At 40.9% G+C, this 15,331-nt stretch overlaps 1 protein-coding gene across 13 annotated transcripts in view; it reads right to left on the bottom strand.

Annotated features, from left to right (window-relative positions):
* The window catches only part of sipa1l1 (signal-induced proliferation-associated 1 like 1), a 60,443-nt gene extending 45,352 nt beyond the window's left edge, over positions 1–15,091 (bottom strand). For 12 of the 13 annotated variants that reach the window (XR_014124535.1, XR_014124533.1, XR_014124534.1 and 9 more), the window contains exon 1: positions 14,883–15,091. The gene's annotated coding sequence lies outside the window, so the exon portion shown is untranslated. Of the gene's footprint in view, positions 1–2,431; positions 2,519–14,882 lie in introns of all 13 variants that reach the window. The other variant, XM_035524294.2, reaches the window with a different exon arrangement.
* Positions 15,092–15,331: the final 240 nt, after the last annotated feature.

Below are 15,331 nucleotides of genomic sequence, written 5' to 3'. Positions count from 1 at the left end.
GCAGAGCTGAAAGCCAAAAAATAGAACCTAAAAGGTTGTAAGGGGAACCGAGTTCCCTGTGTGAAAAACACATTTATATTGCGTATTAAAAATAAGCAATTTAAAAGCCAGACTTAAATGAAGGTTCGACTCAAACCAACTGCTTCAACAAATTTTTCCAATAATCTTGCTGAAAGATCTAAGTGAGAACACACGCTGGGCTCCTGTGGGCTCAGCGTGTCTATGGACATTAACCTGCAGGAAGAACTATCACAGGCAGCTCATTAGGGGGCGGTCCAGCTGAAGCAGGTGTGTGCTTTGCAGCTCAGAGTTCCTCTACTTACTAATATCTGCTCCCCGGACACATGAAAAAAAAAAGAAAGGAAAAAAAACATGCCTAGTGTGTCTGAATATAAGCTTTTTAACTTTAGATTTTAGCAATTTCTATCCAATTATGTCTAGAAGACAGGTCTTATAGAGGTCAAGCCTTATAAAATATTAAAAAGGCTTTACACATGTTACACAGAATATAGAAAAGGCTTGGATGTTACACAATAGATATTGGTCTGACTACTTTATTCTAAGGTCTTCTAAGGTCAATCAATAAAACACTGAGCAATAGGGAAACTGAAATGAGAGGAAATGTGGTGGTATGTTTCGCTAAATGGAAATCTTAATTACCTCATGGATTACAAATTAACACTAGTTCACAGTACAAAGTGGCATTGATGAAAAAGCAATGCAATCCATGAGACCACGGATAACCTGGACACTGTCCTTTGACCACAAACATTTTTCAACTAAGACAACAGGACAGACATGGCTTCTTGCTCAACCCAATACCCCTCCACCCCCACCCCATGCATGCAAACCTGGAATTTCCACCTGGAATTCAAATACTGCACTCCTGCTCCTGGGTGCGTGGGGAGAGGTCCCACTCAACTGGACGAGGCATCATTCTCGCACAGGGCACCTGCAGATGTCCATGGCTGTGTTATAGGAAATGTCATGAATCTTGGCTGCAGCAACCAGTAAAATTTATCAAGCCATTTTGCGGTCGATTGCGGTCGACCACTGGATTCATGAACTGGCGCTATAAAATGAACCACCGGACATCGTTTCACAAGCAAACCAATATTGCAAAGCACAAATGAGATGCAGCTTCAATAATGTAGACCCCAAGATGATTTCACCTTCAGTAGTACAGGCACAAACCCATTTCACCTTATACAGTATAGACAAGCAGGTTTCATCATCAAAGCCAAACAAAAACACTGTGACCATCTTTGTCTCTTCCAGGCTTGTGTGCTTGTGAGACAAAAAGCAGAAAATAATGAATGAGACTTCAAGTCTCAAGTCCTGCGATAGCCTGTGAGGTGCATGCAGATTTTGGCTGTTAGCCTGTAGGGGAAGAGATGAGGAGATGCGGAGGAGCCATCATGCGCGCGCATGGCCGTTAAATCTAACAGAATCCAACGGTCTGGCCACTCGAGAATAAAATCACCACACTTAGAACACACAAGATGGTCAGGCAGGGAAGAGCTCCCACAGAGCCCAGTGCTCTCCTCCTCACAGGCTCCGAGGCGGGAGAGAAAGATGCCAGAGAGCTCCATTTCTACTGCGCAACACCATCTCAAACCCGTACACAGCTTCAGGCTTTTCCTGTTAGGTTTAACTGATGCATGGCTCTTCACAACTGCCCACATGTGAGTGACTCACTGCTCACAAAGTGATCATTTTCTTTTTCTATTCTTATGCTTCAATTCTGATTTTTACAAAGTTGACGTGCATGTGTGAGAGAAGTAGTATGTTAACTAGATAAAGGAAGTAGTAGGGAGATCCAGAACAGGCTGTAGCAGTGAGTGGCTAAATATATTGTCCACTTGTTTTTTGTTGGTTTGTTTTTTTTTTAAATAAAACTTAAATGCAGACATTTTATAATCCGCAACACTGAGGCTGACTCAACTTAAGTCATGTTTTGTGAAAATGATCCATGTAGACACGATAAAGAACACTAAAGAAAAAATAATATTCTAGCATAATGAAGTGTAATAAAAAAAATTAATAAAAATGTAAGAAAATCCTAACCCTGTTTGGGCTGTAACAGAATGTTATTCCGGTCTGTTAAATTTAGAATTCATTCCTCATACCCTTCTTGCCATATTTATACTCCTTATCTTGGGGGAGGGGTGTACAATTCCATTCAGGTTCCAGTGGGAATAATGTCGCTCCCCAGAGTTCCACAGGATTCCTGTCTAATAGTTATCCTATTACAGGACTGAGCAGGGCAGGGTTCAGGCCACGGAAAGTAGCTGGCTGGTGGGAGACTCGGTGCTCACCATCAGCATGACCTACTACCTCTCCAGCTTCTCATCAAGCAGAACACCCCAGAGGACGCCCAGCTCCTGAAAGAGGGCAGTCTCACTAATGAAAACTCACTCACTCAGCTTACCACAGACGAGAGCTGTAGCCTCTGTGTCCATGCACGCCTGCTGGGCTGGCTTCTTACGCTTCCTTCACTGTTCCTCCATTCCTTGGCCTGGAAGCAGAGGAGACGTGTACCGGCCAAAGCCATTTATTTCCCTCTTCTCCTAGTTTGTGCCAAACTTCTACTTTGTGCCAAACACCAAAAACACTGAGCACTACTATTTTTTTCAGTGAGCAGCAAGTTTTCTACTGAATTGATTAAACTCGGTTTGCCTCAACCTCTTTTATAACAAGCACCGACTGACCCTTGGGGGCTGGAAGATCTTTGAAAGTGTACATAGCGTGTCACAATCACAGCACCAAACTATATTATGGTCCATCAGTTGTACCAGCAAAGCCATCTTGGATAGATTATGCAATGGAACACAAATAGAAAATGCAGCACAGAATTTTAGAAAGATGTATAACCTGGGTTTAACCCTTTCGTATCAATGTAAACCAGAAAATATGTGAATGTACTTTTATATCCATTAGAGGCAAACCATCGAGTCGATGTTCAATGGCTGGGAAAAAAAGGGATCTTGAGTAATCCTTCTGAGGCCCATGCAGCACCGCAGAGTACAAGCCATGGGACACTTTGACAGATGTGAAGCTTGTGCTCCTTACAAACTCACCAACACAAAGAAAGAGGCCTTGAAGAGAAAGCGCGGCTGCCAGGTTTCCACGGACACCTTCACCCATGCATCCAAATTCCAAAGGAGGGGTCAAGCCATCGCCTAATTACCGGCATCTGAACCGCTCCTTACAAAACCAAACTGCATGAGCTCTGTGACTCCACCCTACAGCCGAGCCCAAAGCATCCAGATGGGAGAGGAAGGCAGCACTCGCTTATGTTGAGATACCACTGGGTCTCCGATGACCATTACAGGGGGAAGTCATCTAGGGGTGGGGCAATAGCAACCAGTCCGCAAACTGGAGCTGGATGCTGTCATAGGGTCAGCAATAGGTGGCCAGTCATGCATGTGTGCAGCCAATGCCTCATTTCCTCACAATTTGTTTCCCAGAGCAAGGCTGGCAACCTTTGGCATGCCACATTCCATTTCTCAATTATGTACATTTTATTTTGGGCTGGTATGACAAGTTCAGCATTTGCATGCTATACCATCCTTGATGCAACCATACTGCCACAGTTGAGAAGACAAACAGTATGAACAAGCAAAGCCATTCTATACCAACCAAATTATTTAGGCCTGCTTCACACACGTACAAAGGACCTATGCTTCCTGCATATGGAACCACGACACAAACAGGTTTAGTATAACTAACATGTCTTCTTTTTTATTACCAACTCTATTCCTGTGGCACTTCCTGTTTTTGGAGTGGATACTCAATGGTCTTGGACAATCAGCTGACACATGAGGAAGATGGTGACCTTGCTGAAAGCATCATGTTACGAAATTACCATTATTACCCAGTGAAGCCAATAATGTCTCTGCATGTTCTCTTCTATGGCAACTCAGTAAACAGCATGTAACATGCGGGTTCTTACATCACCTGTATGCATCATGCAGATGTTGTCAGACTGGAACAGAATCCACTGGAACATAAGACAGTGAGTGACGGGCACGACCATCTAGTTCATCTAAGCCAGGATTTAGACCTACAATGCACCATTAATCACTTCTGTTCAGTACTTTTGGCTTTCTGAGAAAACGTGATACAATGCACAATGCCTGAGCCTGGATAGTGCTTCTGAAAGAATCTTTTATTGTACGTCTATGGGGTTTGTGACATACAGCAACCACACTAACAGAAGAATGAACACACACACACACACACAGAGAGAATTACTTTACTCCCCCTCAAAGGCAGAAAAGGAAGAATCCCACAGTGGTGCTCTATGGTTACCACAGCAATCTCCCCCCCCCCCCCCCCCCCCAACTCACACACACAAACACATACACACAAACCACCACCATTCCCACGACAGGGGTAAGTGAGTGACATACTGTTAACCACTGCTCTGAGCTCTCATCCACCAGCCATGCAAGACAAAGGACTGCTTTCTGTCTGTAAAACAGTAGAGCTTACTGCTGGTAAAGTCATCTCAATTAACTCATATAAGGACCTTCTGCCAGGCATAAAGAGCTGTGAATAATGAAATGCAAAAAATATATTAAGTCTATTTTATGCACCAAACTAAACTCTGAAATGTCCTTATAATGAGCAGTTGTATAACTTTGTGAAAAACCCACACATTAACATCTTGCATCCTTCGCAAGTTACGAGCTTTACTGTAAAGTCACCCACTTGTCACCATGCTACTCTCTTGGAAGAAATCTTAAAATCATCCAGAACACTAAGAGTATTACACTCTTCTCTATAATGACTAACAAACATTCTTTATTCAATCAGTACTGAAGATAATGAGACCTTGAATCACGGCAAGCTGCATTTATAGCACATGATGCTTGTTTTCCTAAATTATAAAAAAATATTCCATATTCTCTGGTTTGACCCACATGTATAATCACCTTCACGTTTTAGCACAAACTGAATGGGTTCTATATACATGGAGGAAGCAAACACAGACTTGTACCATTATGAGGAGAATCTCATTAATGATCACTAATCTCTATTTCTGTAATCCAATTCCTGCGCCAACCTCAGAGGCCCCTGCCCCGTCATTTCCTACATTTTTGACATTATTTGAAAACTCGCTACCGCTGTTGCTGCTGTGGTGCAACGTGTACCAAGTCATTTAGCAGAGGAGGGCTGTCAATGGGCTAGCCGCTCAACAAGGCAGTGCAAGCTGCTGGTGGTTTTTTAAAAATTCAGGGTGGGCTCTTGTGATATGTGAAGCAGGAGCATGCGGTTGGACTGCCCACTGTAGCCCAGCCAACAAAAACAGTTATTTTATGCTGGCAACCACCAACACACAAATTGACAATGCTGCAATTTATAGCTCATGGCTGATTTTGCATTATGCCAGTTATTCTTTTGTCCATTTGTGTCATCTTTAAACAGTTTACAGTTTGTCAGTCTTCGTGACATGTGTATTTCAGTGTGCAATCAGCTTGGTAGACTATTACTGGATAATTAAACCAACATTTGAACCCACACCTGCAGCAAATTTGTGGTGTGTGAAATGGGAGAACTAAGATATGCCATTCCTGTAAAGTCCATCATGTAATGTGAGCACTCCTCCAACATTACAGTTTTTAAAGAGGTTCAGACCACAAGAGAGTTCTTTCACTTGGTGAAAGATTGATACTAGATCACTTTCATAAAGCTATTCTTGAGCAACCTCTAAATTACCTTTGCTACTGCACTCAAAAACCTCCAGCATTACATTCCTCTACAGACATAACTACAATTAAACAAAAGTAGAGCAAAAAAGCATAGCTGTAGTAAGGATATGTGAATTAGACAGGATACTGATTTTTGACCTCATTTTCTATTTGACAAAAGACAATAGAGTTCAAAGTTACAGTATTTTTGCAGGCTATGACCCACAGCAAACACAAGATAGGTGAAACTAGCATAGTGTGCCATTTCAGCTTGTCTGTGCAAACAATCACTAACCCGTTACCCCTGGTCAATGTTTCTCCTGACTCAGAAAACAAAATGAGTGTAGCAGAATAGACAGCGTGGACTGGTTCGTGCGTGGACATTTTTCCGGTCTTCTGGAACCTACACAACCCACAACGCTGGCAAAAAGAAACAAAGAAGAACTGTAAGAAGTATTGGGCTGCAAATGCTGTGAAGGCCATTCTAAACTAAATACATTTAGCTAGATTGCATAGTTGTGTACTTCATCTATATGCGGTAAGTTTTAATTTTAAAGAGGGCTGGGCAATGTGACTATCAAATTGTGTTTAATTGAAGAGTAAAATTAATGTTCAAATGAAGTCATCTTACAAAAGAATACACTTGGTGAATCAGTCAAATACAATGAACCAATACTAGCTCTACCAGATAATGGTGTCATGATAGAACGGGATACCTCTTGGAAAATTGACCTTTGGCAACCATTTCCTGAAGATTAGAGGATGAGTAGAGATCCATATCAACTGTGTAGGTTTCTCATCTATGCAAAACACCCTGTTCTCAAACACCAGAAAACTAAATGCTGACTAACCAACCTCACTTGAGCATGATTACAACCAGTTTATATGGACCTCACACAGTTCACACCCAATTTAAAAAGCCATCTGTAACTGGAAAACCGGAAATACTTTTTCCTTTTCCTCATTCTGCTCCACCGTGGAAGGATCTGGCCCAGTGGAGTGCAAGTAAGACAGGTTGACACTGCCACGAATGCAGAGCTGCATGTGGTAACAAACAGAAGGCTTCACATGAAGACATTCTCTTAGAGTTTCTTAGTAATATATTTACTGGCAAGTAGAGCTTTGGGGGGGGGGGGTCAGCCAAGCAGCCAAGAGTCATGCTGATATCAGCATATCATGGATAAAGAGCAGGCACACACAGAGAGACACAGATACACACCCTCGATGCAACAACTTGCATGGAAAAGAAGAGGTCTCGCTGCAAAAGCTGCTAGTCTAGGTAAATCCTCAGTCAGACTTCAGTGTTTACGTTACCACTTCTAAACCATGAATCAGATTTTACACATGAAAAAGAATACTGCTAAGAGAGGTGACAAAATATGCATTTTGCTGCTCAAGGTGATCACTACCACTGGTTGTTTTTCGAAATTTGCTTATATTTGGGCAATCTCCTATGAAATCATTTGCTCTTACCTATGGATTGAGGAGTGAAGCAAACTGAGATGTGCATACACTGTTCTATGTTGCCTACACCCAAGAAAAACAATTCAAGTGCACCAGGGAAAACAAGCACTACACTTCCAAACATATCTTCAGTCTGGAAAATAATGAACCTGTTAGGAGTCATAACGAGCCAAATGACTTAACATATTGCAGAAGACAGTCGCTGCTTTTTAAACATAGGGCAGTGGTAGCTCAGTGGTTAAGGTCCTTGACTTGTAATCAGAAGGTTGCTGGGTCAAGCACCACCACTGCCAAGTTGCCACTGTTGGGCCCCTTAACCCTCAATTGCTCAAGTTGTACTCAGTCAAAATTCTAAGTGGCTTTGGATAAAACCATCAGTTAAATGCCATAAACAAAAGTTACTGGTTATCAAAGAAAGGACTTGCCCAAATTCATTTTAATGTGCTGGAATGGGATTCATTGAATGGAGTATTAAAAACCACAATTAACTTAAATGTGGAAAGTTTTACCCATGACCTCTAGGATTAGGTATAAATAGAACTTAAATCATTAAAGAATGAAAAATACTGATAGAGCTAAAAATTCTTGTGAAGTTGAGTGATCTCATCAGTTAAAGAGAGATGGCCTCATTAAGGCGCATCACTTCTAGACAATGCATCAATCCCAATAAATCCAACCAATCTTACCTCAGGGAAGAATGTCTTCATTAGCCACTATTAGTGATGTTCATGTAGGAATTCCTAAACCTACTGGAATACTTTAAAACATGCTATAAATGCATTTGTTCAGCATTTTAAATTGGTCTCTGATGTCTATTTAAAAAGTATGTGACTTTGTTCAGTGCAAAGCATGCTCAGATGCAGCTTTACACACCGATTCACATCCCTGTGAATTGGCCAAAGAATGAAAACAGGAGCTCTGTTTTGATTGGCTGGTTTGTACTAAGGCACCGTGATTGCTCACAAAATCAATAGCTACAACTGAGAGGTGAATCATGGGTGCCTAAACGCTTCAACAGTATATGTTTGAGAGAGAGCTGATATTATATACACAGAAATACAAATGTTAAAAGAAGAAATACTTCAGCTCGCAAACAAAGCTGATTAACAGTCTGATTAGATGTCCCGTCAAATGACTTCTCGGTAGAGAAGCAAATGTCAGCTAAAAGGAACCAGTTAACGCCTAACAATCAAACTAGTGAGTTAGCTTCGGAGTTATATCTTGTTAATAAGATAGAAATTAGAAATTCACTAGACAAAAGATACATATTGTATTGTAGACTTATATAATACAGGATGTTTCTTTGAATAGGCAGAAAAATGAAGTGAACCTCCCTGTAAATAAGCAAGATCATACTATTTAGTTAGCTAAGCTAGTAAGCTAGCTACTTCCTGCATGCTATTAGCCAACATTACATATACTAGCTACTTTCCTTTCGAAGTCTACAACACTACAAAGTAAATTCAAGTTGTTAGCTCACCATGAAATTTTCAATTTTAGATGATCTGGCTTCAACTGACAAAAAAATGGGCAAAACTTACACATAGTGAATAGCTACTTAGCTTACAGGTTGTGATAAAATTGAAACTGCCCCTCTCTTCAATGTCAAATGCAAAACTTGCTTAATATTGTCCAAGGTTTGAGAAACTGAAGTGAAATGTGCAGTGCAAACAACTTTGAATTAAAGTTGTTCAGGATCCTGTTAAATATGAAAATCAACCATGCCCGTTGACAGCTCCATTCCTTGGAAACGGTATAAAAAGTGTGTATTGCCCCTTTGCAGCCTGGAACGGTAGCTACATTTCTGTACATAGTCTGCTATTTTTGTTGTTGTTGCTCCATTGTCATTTGTTGCCCTTCACAATACCTGCAGAACTTGTTGAAGTTCCTACTGTGCAGAGCCATGTTAATACCACCTGGCCTCCTTTTGTTATGCAGGATTTGTATTTGAACGAAGAGACAAAAGTTGTCACACATCACTTATCCTGGGTGTGAGTAGGCTTCCGTCATTGGATCAAAACATTCCAATATGAAAGATAATACTCACCGTCATCAAACAGTTGCTCTAAGAAATGTATGTTAATTAGATTTTTATATAATCTGTAAAGGAGAGTCAGTGTTACGATTGTCATGTTTTTAACCACTCTGATACTTTAGTAAACAAAGAGAGAGAGACCTGGGAGACTCTGGATGGCTCTACCCCTTAAGAGGGCAAGTGATAGTCTTACTTCTCAGTAGAGACCTGCTCTATGTGTTAATTCATAAAGAGTTAATTTAAAGGGTGTCCTTTGTGTATTAGCTTCATACATTTGCATAACAAAATGCAATTAGCATAGACACACATTGATAAAATCTCTCTTTTAAAGTATTGTTTCTTTTACTGACAAAGTGTATGGAGCATAAATATCCATACAAGACTCAAATTTGGCAGCAATCATTTCTCATCCTAGCTTTCATGGATAATGCTTGCATACATCTGAAGCAGGAGCTTGTAACAGGCATGCAATAAGATGGTGGCCAAGCTGGTGCCTCAGACAGGACTGTAATTACTGAGTCCATGTGGGTTAGACAAGCACATTCGTTACTAATTTCAGCCTTTGGAAATCATGTTAACACCCCTCTTTGCTTCAGCAAGAGACACACAATTTTTACCCCTTGGAAATCACCACAAGCTCTGCAACACAGATTAGGGAAAATTTCAGCAACAATGCAGACATTCAGAACATTAGGACCTTTTCTCTGCTTTCAGTTTTAAAAAGGTAGAAAACAAAAACTTGTTTTCAGCATTTTTGTTGAAACTACACCATATACACGGTGGAAAAGGGGAATTAGTCTAACAAAAGCTCCTGTATTTGTAACCACCAATACTGATCTAGAGATCAGAAAACTGGGTGCCTGTGATCCTCTTTGATATTCAAAGAACACACAGTCATTCTGCGAAATGTATGCAGAATTAGACAAAAAAAACAAACGCAAAAAAAAAACAAAAAAAAAACACCTCACTCATTAATATAAATTAAAACATTAAGTTACCTTTGAACATATTTAATCATTTCTAGTGCAGAGTTACACTTATTTAGCCCAGTCTGGCTACTGTCAGAAAGAACTCAACAATAACACCAGTTATTACAATGGTTGCACTGCGGCTAGCTGCAGTTATAAGCTGGGGAGCCACTTGGCAAATATATGACTCCTCCCCAGTGGAATCTCCGCCTCATTTTCTGTCCGTGCCCTCTGACTGTGATTCCTTACAAAAAGAGAGCAATGGCCCTTGAGGAGGGTGGCTTATGAGGCAGCCACGGTTCTTCAAAGTCATGCAGCAGTGAGTGTGCCTGGAGCCTGAAGCTACTCCACACTGTACTCACCAAATGGAAGTGAGACTTATCACTCTGCTGGGGTTCGTTACTAAGAAACCAAAGCGCAGTCACTCTAATCTGCCTCTTGTTCCTTCTTGAAACAACACAATGAGTCTTTGGTCAAATATCTGACTATATAAATGTATGATGTATATACATTTAATTTACCAAAAGGGCATTGGGTGGAATAGAAGTACTTTAGACTATTTTGATGCTGCTGTGCTACCATTAGCCAGTAACATGAAATAGCTTCCAAATGTGGTTAGGATAGCAACCATAGCTATTTGCAGTTGAAATTTGTTTTCTGTGATTTGAATATCAATTAATTAATCTAAACCTTTTTTTTTTGTATAGTAGTCATAATCTACCCATTATCATACTGTGCAATTTTAACCCTATTCAGACAGGGAATGACATTACAGAAAATCCCACCAGTAATGACTCAAGTGCACTCCATGAGAAAGACAAATTTCTGTTATGGTATTGTACTTTCCTAAGCCTTTGCAATGCTGTAGGATATAATCAGCCCGACTGACGACACTACAAACGATTATTTCAAACCTTTACTCAAATGTATTATTCTACTTGTGCTCTTAGTTTCAAGCTCTAGCAGTATTGTCACTGAGGACGCCATTACATGAATGATGCCAAATAAACATTTAAATGACACTCTTTTCACAAAACATCAAGTTGGTTAATACAGCTTTGTGTTTTTCTTCAATAAACACCAATTACAAAATTCATTATCAGTACATTCTTGATGTTGAGTAATTATTGCAGCCATCTTAAATACATCTTAAACGGAGTTTGCCAATCCCCTTAAAAAGTGGAATGAGAGTGAGAAATAGAACATTGAAATTCAGTGCTCTGCATGTGAAAATGCTAAAACTCTGGACAGGCTTCTTAGAAGGTAATGTAATGCAGATATGTGTACACTGGAAAAATACTCATTGATTTCATTTTGCAGAGTGGAAGGAAGGAAGTGCTACATGTGCTGCCCTAATAATTCACGAAGCTGGTAGAGTTCTGCTCTGCCTTCCTTGTGAACTCCATTCTCATCTGATACGATATGCACCCTGAAGCTATGCACACATCGGAGTGGGATGTAGCGGTAGAAAGTCTTGAGCTAATGAACGCGACTCCACTGCAAGACGCCTCGACATCACAGGATGCTCAGACTGCAGGAGAGCATGCTAAGGAATACTTTGTAGAAACAGTATTAGCCTGCTTGGTAATGGCAACATACCACAGTAAATATATCAATAGATAAACATTAGGATGCAATTATGACAAATTACTTACCGCTTTGCAAAAGTCATGCTTTTTTTTAACTGCAATTTCAGTGCTCAGCAGATCTTAATGCACAGTGAAAGCATACATCAAGGATTTGTCAGACTGCAAGAACATCAATTCTGGCTTTTCCCAATTGATTAAAATGCCACGGCAATTAATACACAATTAACTTTACAGCAGGAGTGCAGCATACTGACAGAGATATAGTGCATGAGCATTTCTGTTCTGAATATAAACTGGTCATCATTTTTAGGCTTTTTGTTCTATATTTTTAAAAAAAATAAATTTAAACTTGATTCAGATTTAAATCAGTGGACAAATTTCATTAAATTTGGCCAATACTGCATGTGGCCAAACATTTCTGCAGAGAACTGATATGTAGTTCAGCGATTATAAACAAACAGGAATGTTTCAACCAATATTTAGATCATCCTGTGAAGCTAAGACAGCTTCTGCATTCCCAGTCGACTCAAGCCTATAAGACTACAATTGTGCTCCTGAGCAAGGGAAAAAACAGGCGACTGCCAATTGCTAGGCATAGCCTCTGAGCACAAGGCCTGGCCAAACACACACACACACACACACACAGACACAGACACACTCACACTGCTGGGGTTCATCAAACCCCAAGCCCCATTTTGGGAAACCTTGAGACATGCAACAGCCAATGCAAATGCTCTGTTGGGTCCAAAGAGAACTACTACAAACAATGTTATGTGATGCTTCCACTTAATCCGGGAACACCTACAGCCAGCCTAGACTGTGCAGTCACTCTGAAAGGCTGTTAATAATCCCACCACTGCCAATCATTCGCCCAGGCACTTTCTCTCTCTCTCATTTCCTTCTCTGCGTGTTGCACAACATGTGCATGTCCACCCACACACTTGCTCCCAGTAGCTTACTTAATACAGAAAAGGCGACACTGCATCCAGATAAATGCATCCTTGGCATTTGAACATAGTGGGTTAAAAAAAACTACAATCTCCGCGTGATAGCCTTGTGAAAGATAAGCTAGGCTTACTGTTTCGTCTATCCGCTACAAGTGGTTATTACTCCACTGCTTTAAAAACCGGCTGTAACTATGGGTACATGGAGAGACTTTATGCCAAGTGTGAAAAGGCTCATTATTGAATCAATACATTTAATAGGTTACAAACTATTAATTCAACTGCATCAATCCTGTAATGCAAGCTCAATCCTGGTACAAATGTACAGAAGCAAATGAATCTCATTTTTTGGAGCAAAATAAAAACACTCTTTGAGAGAACCCAAAGTCTCTAATCTTACACCAAGCCAGCTTGAGTACACAGCACACTGCATTGTAGACCCTACCAGGGTCTTCTGATCGAGCAGCAGCAGCACAGTACCTGTGGTGTCACTCACCCACTGATGAAGAGGCACACCTGCTTTATTCAAATAAACATCCAAAGAATTGTAGCTATTATTTCCTCATGATGTAAAAAAAAAAAAAAAAAACTGAACAGCCTCAGTACTGTTCAGTTAGTCAATTCACAGAAATGAACCTTACTCATTAGCAAGATGAACTAGTCTGTAATCATCGAACCTATTCTCTCAATGAAGCCCCTCCTCTTCACCAGAGGCCACCTTGTGAGTTCCAGTTATCTAAAATTATCTAACCAGATGCATCTTTGCTGCTTCTTGTATATATCCCATTATCATGTTTATCAAATTTGTTTATCAATGGACTGCCACGGCCACTGGGTATGCACAAAAATATTTGAAAACATACATAAGATGACAGTACTATGGACTGATGTCAAGATGGTCGCGTTCTAAGACTTATAACTCACTAGTCAGGAATGTAATACAGAATGCGGATCTCCGTTCAGGTTGGTTTGCTACTAACAACACCGACTAAAAGTAACCCACAATTAAAACACTAGTGATGGCAGCACTGTTAAATGACATTAGTCAACTAGGCTTGGTATATCTTTTCATATATTTAAGTTATGAAAGACCACAAGCCAGCACTTCAACCAGGGGGCAGCTTTTCAAACTCCCCCCAATTAAACTGACCGCTACACAGCGGACAAACAGCCACATGCCCAACAAAGACAGAGAGAGGAGATGCAAAAGACCCAGCTAATCATTAAGGCTTTCTGAGGAGCGACGCCTGCAAGAATACTCACTGGTCTCTCTCTCTCACACACACACACACACACACACACAACGCCGTTCTTACCGAAAAGGTCTACGGTAAAACCATAATTCTGATAGATGCCAGTCAAGTGAATAAGTTTCCGATCGAGACTTTAATGCTGTCCAAGAGTTTAGTAACTAGATAAATAGGAATTAAAGTTAACAGTTATATAACACCAACCCTATCCATCAATTGTAGATTATTAGCCTAGCTGATAACGTAAAAAGATGGCAAAGATGAAACTGTACGTGCGGTTCTCAGCAGTCGTCAATATGTGGTCTTAATACGGCTTCAGAACATGTACCGCTGCAAGACGATAAAAGAATTGAAAAAGGTGCGCCTTTGCTAAGTTAAGCACATAGCTAGCAAGCTAGCTAGCGAACTGTCTTTCTATAATCGAGAAACCTGCTTCCTTTACACATCTGGAGTTGCTCAGGTATTAAAGCTGCTACGCTTTTCTTCGCCAAATGCGAATAGCTCGCTGCTTCTTGACCACCAACATAACTGTGCTACTTTGCACATCTTTTACTAGAAGGCAGAACCGTATCTACATAATGTCCATCACGTCAGTGGACACATTTGTTAATGCTTTATTAAACAGATAACGTAAATGAAGACATTTTAGCAAAAGGCCCCACCGCTGCCACCTGTAACTTTTGCGTGCTAACGCTAGCTTAGGGTTACCTGGGAGAAACGGCAAGGTCTCAAAACTAGCCGACCCCAGCTCTCTGTAACGCAGCGGCGCTGTTGACGCAAAGCGGTCGCTACACCATCGGCCAGTTCACAAAACCAGTTTTCATGTGAAATCACTAAAAGACACTGCGGGCTAAATATCATTCTAGCTGGTTATAAATCGGCCAGGACGGTGGAGAGACGGCTAACAGTTAAATCACAGCAGCGTTGCGAACTCACCTTCTCTCCTTCCCACCTCGCTGGAGTGTCTTCCTCCAAAAAAATGCGCTAAATCTCCACACGAGCGTTCGTCCAGCGAACAAACGTTAGAAAAATGCTGGGAAATACAAGATGCCCTCTCGGAGCTAGCTTTCTGTTTTATGTCAAACGTTTGAAGTTGACTGCATCTACTCCATCAACCGTACTGCTTTCCACAGTCTCTCCCTCACAATTGTTCAACTTAGAAGTTCATACAAAGTTGCAGCTCCGCCTCCGTTTCGCAGCTGCTGGTGAAGTCACAGAACACCAACCGACGGTTGTTTTTTTTCCTGAAAAAGTCTCGCGATATGAATGGAAACGCGAGCGAAACGGACGCGACCTGGCAGAAGGAAGAAGACAGGACTGCATGTATCTCGTATCTATGGGAATAGGGCCGCCTGGCAAGCGTTGCTCTGGCAACAGCACAGTTT

Source organism: Electrophorus electricus, chromosome 7 (genome assembly GCF_041902795.1).
Source record: "Electrophorus electricus isolate QZ-2024a chromosome 7, ASM4190279v1, whole genome shotgun sequence".
NCBI classification, from domain to species: domain Eukaryota; kingdom Metazoa; phylum Chordata; class Actinopteri; order Gymnotiformes; family Gymnotidae; genus Electrophorus; species Electrophorus electricus.
The sequence above is the reverse complement of the archived record's forward strand: the minus strand, read 5'-3'. Positions and strand labels throughout refer to the sequence as shown.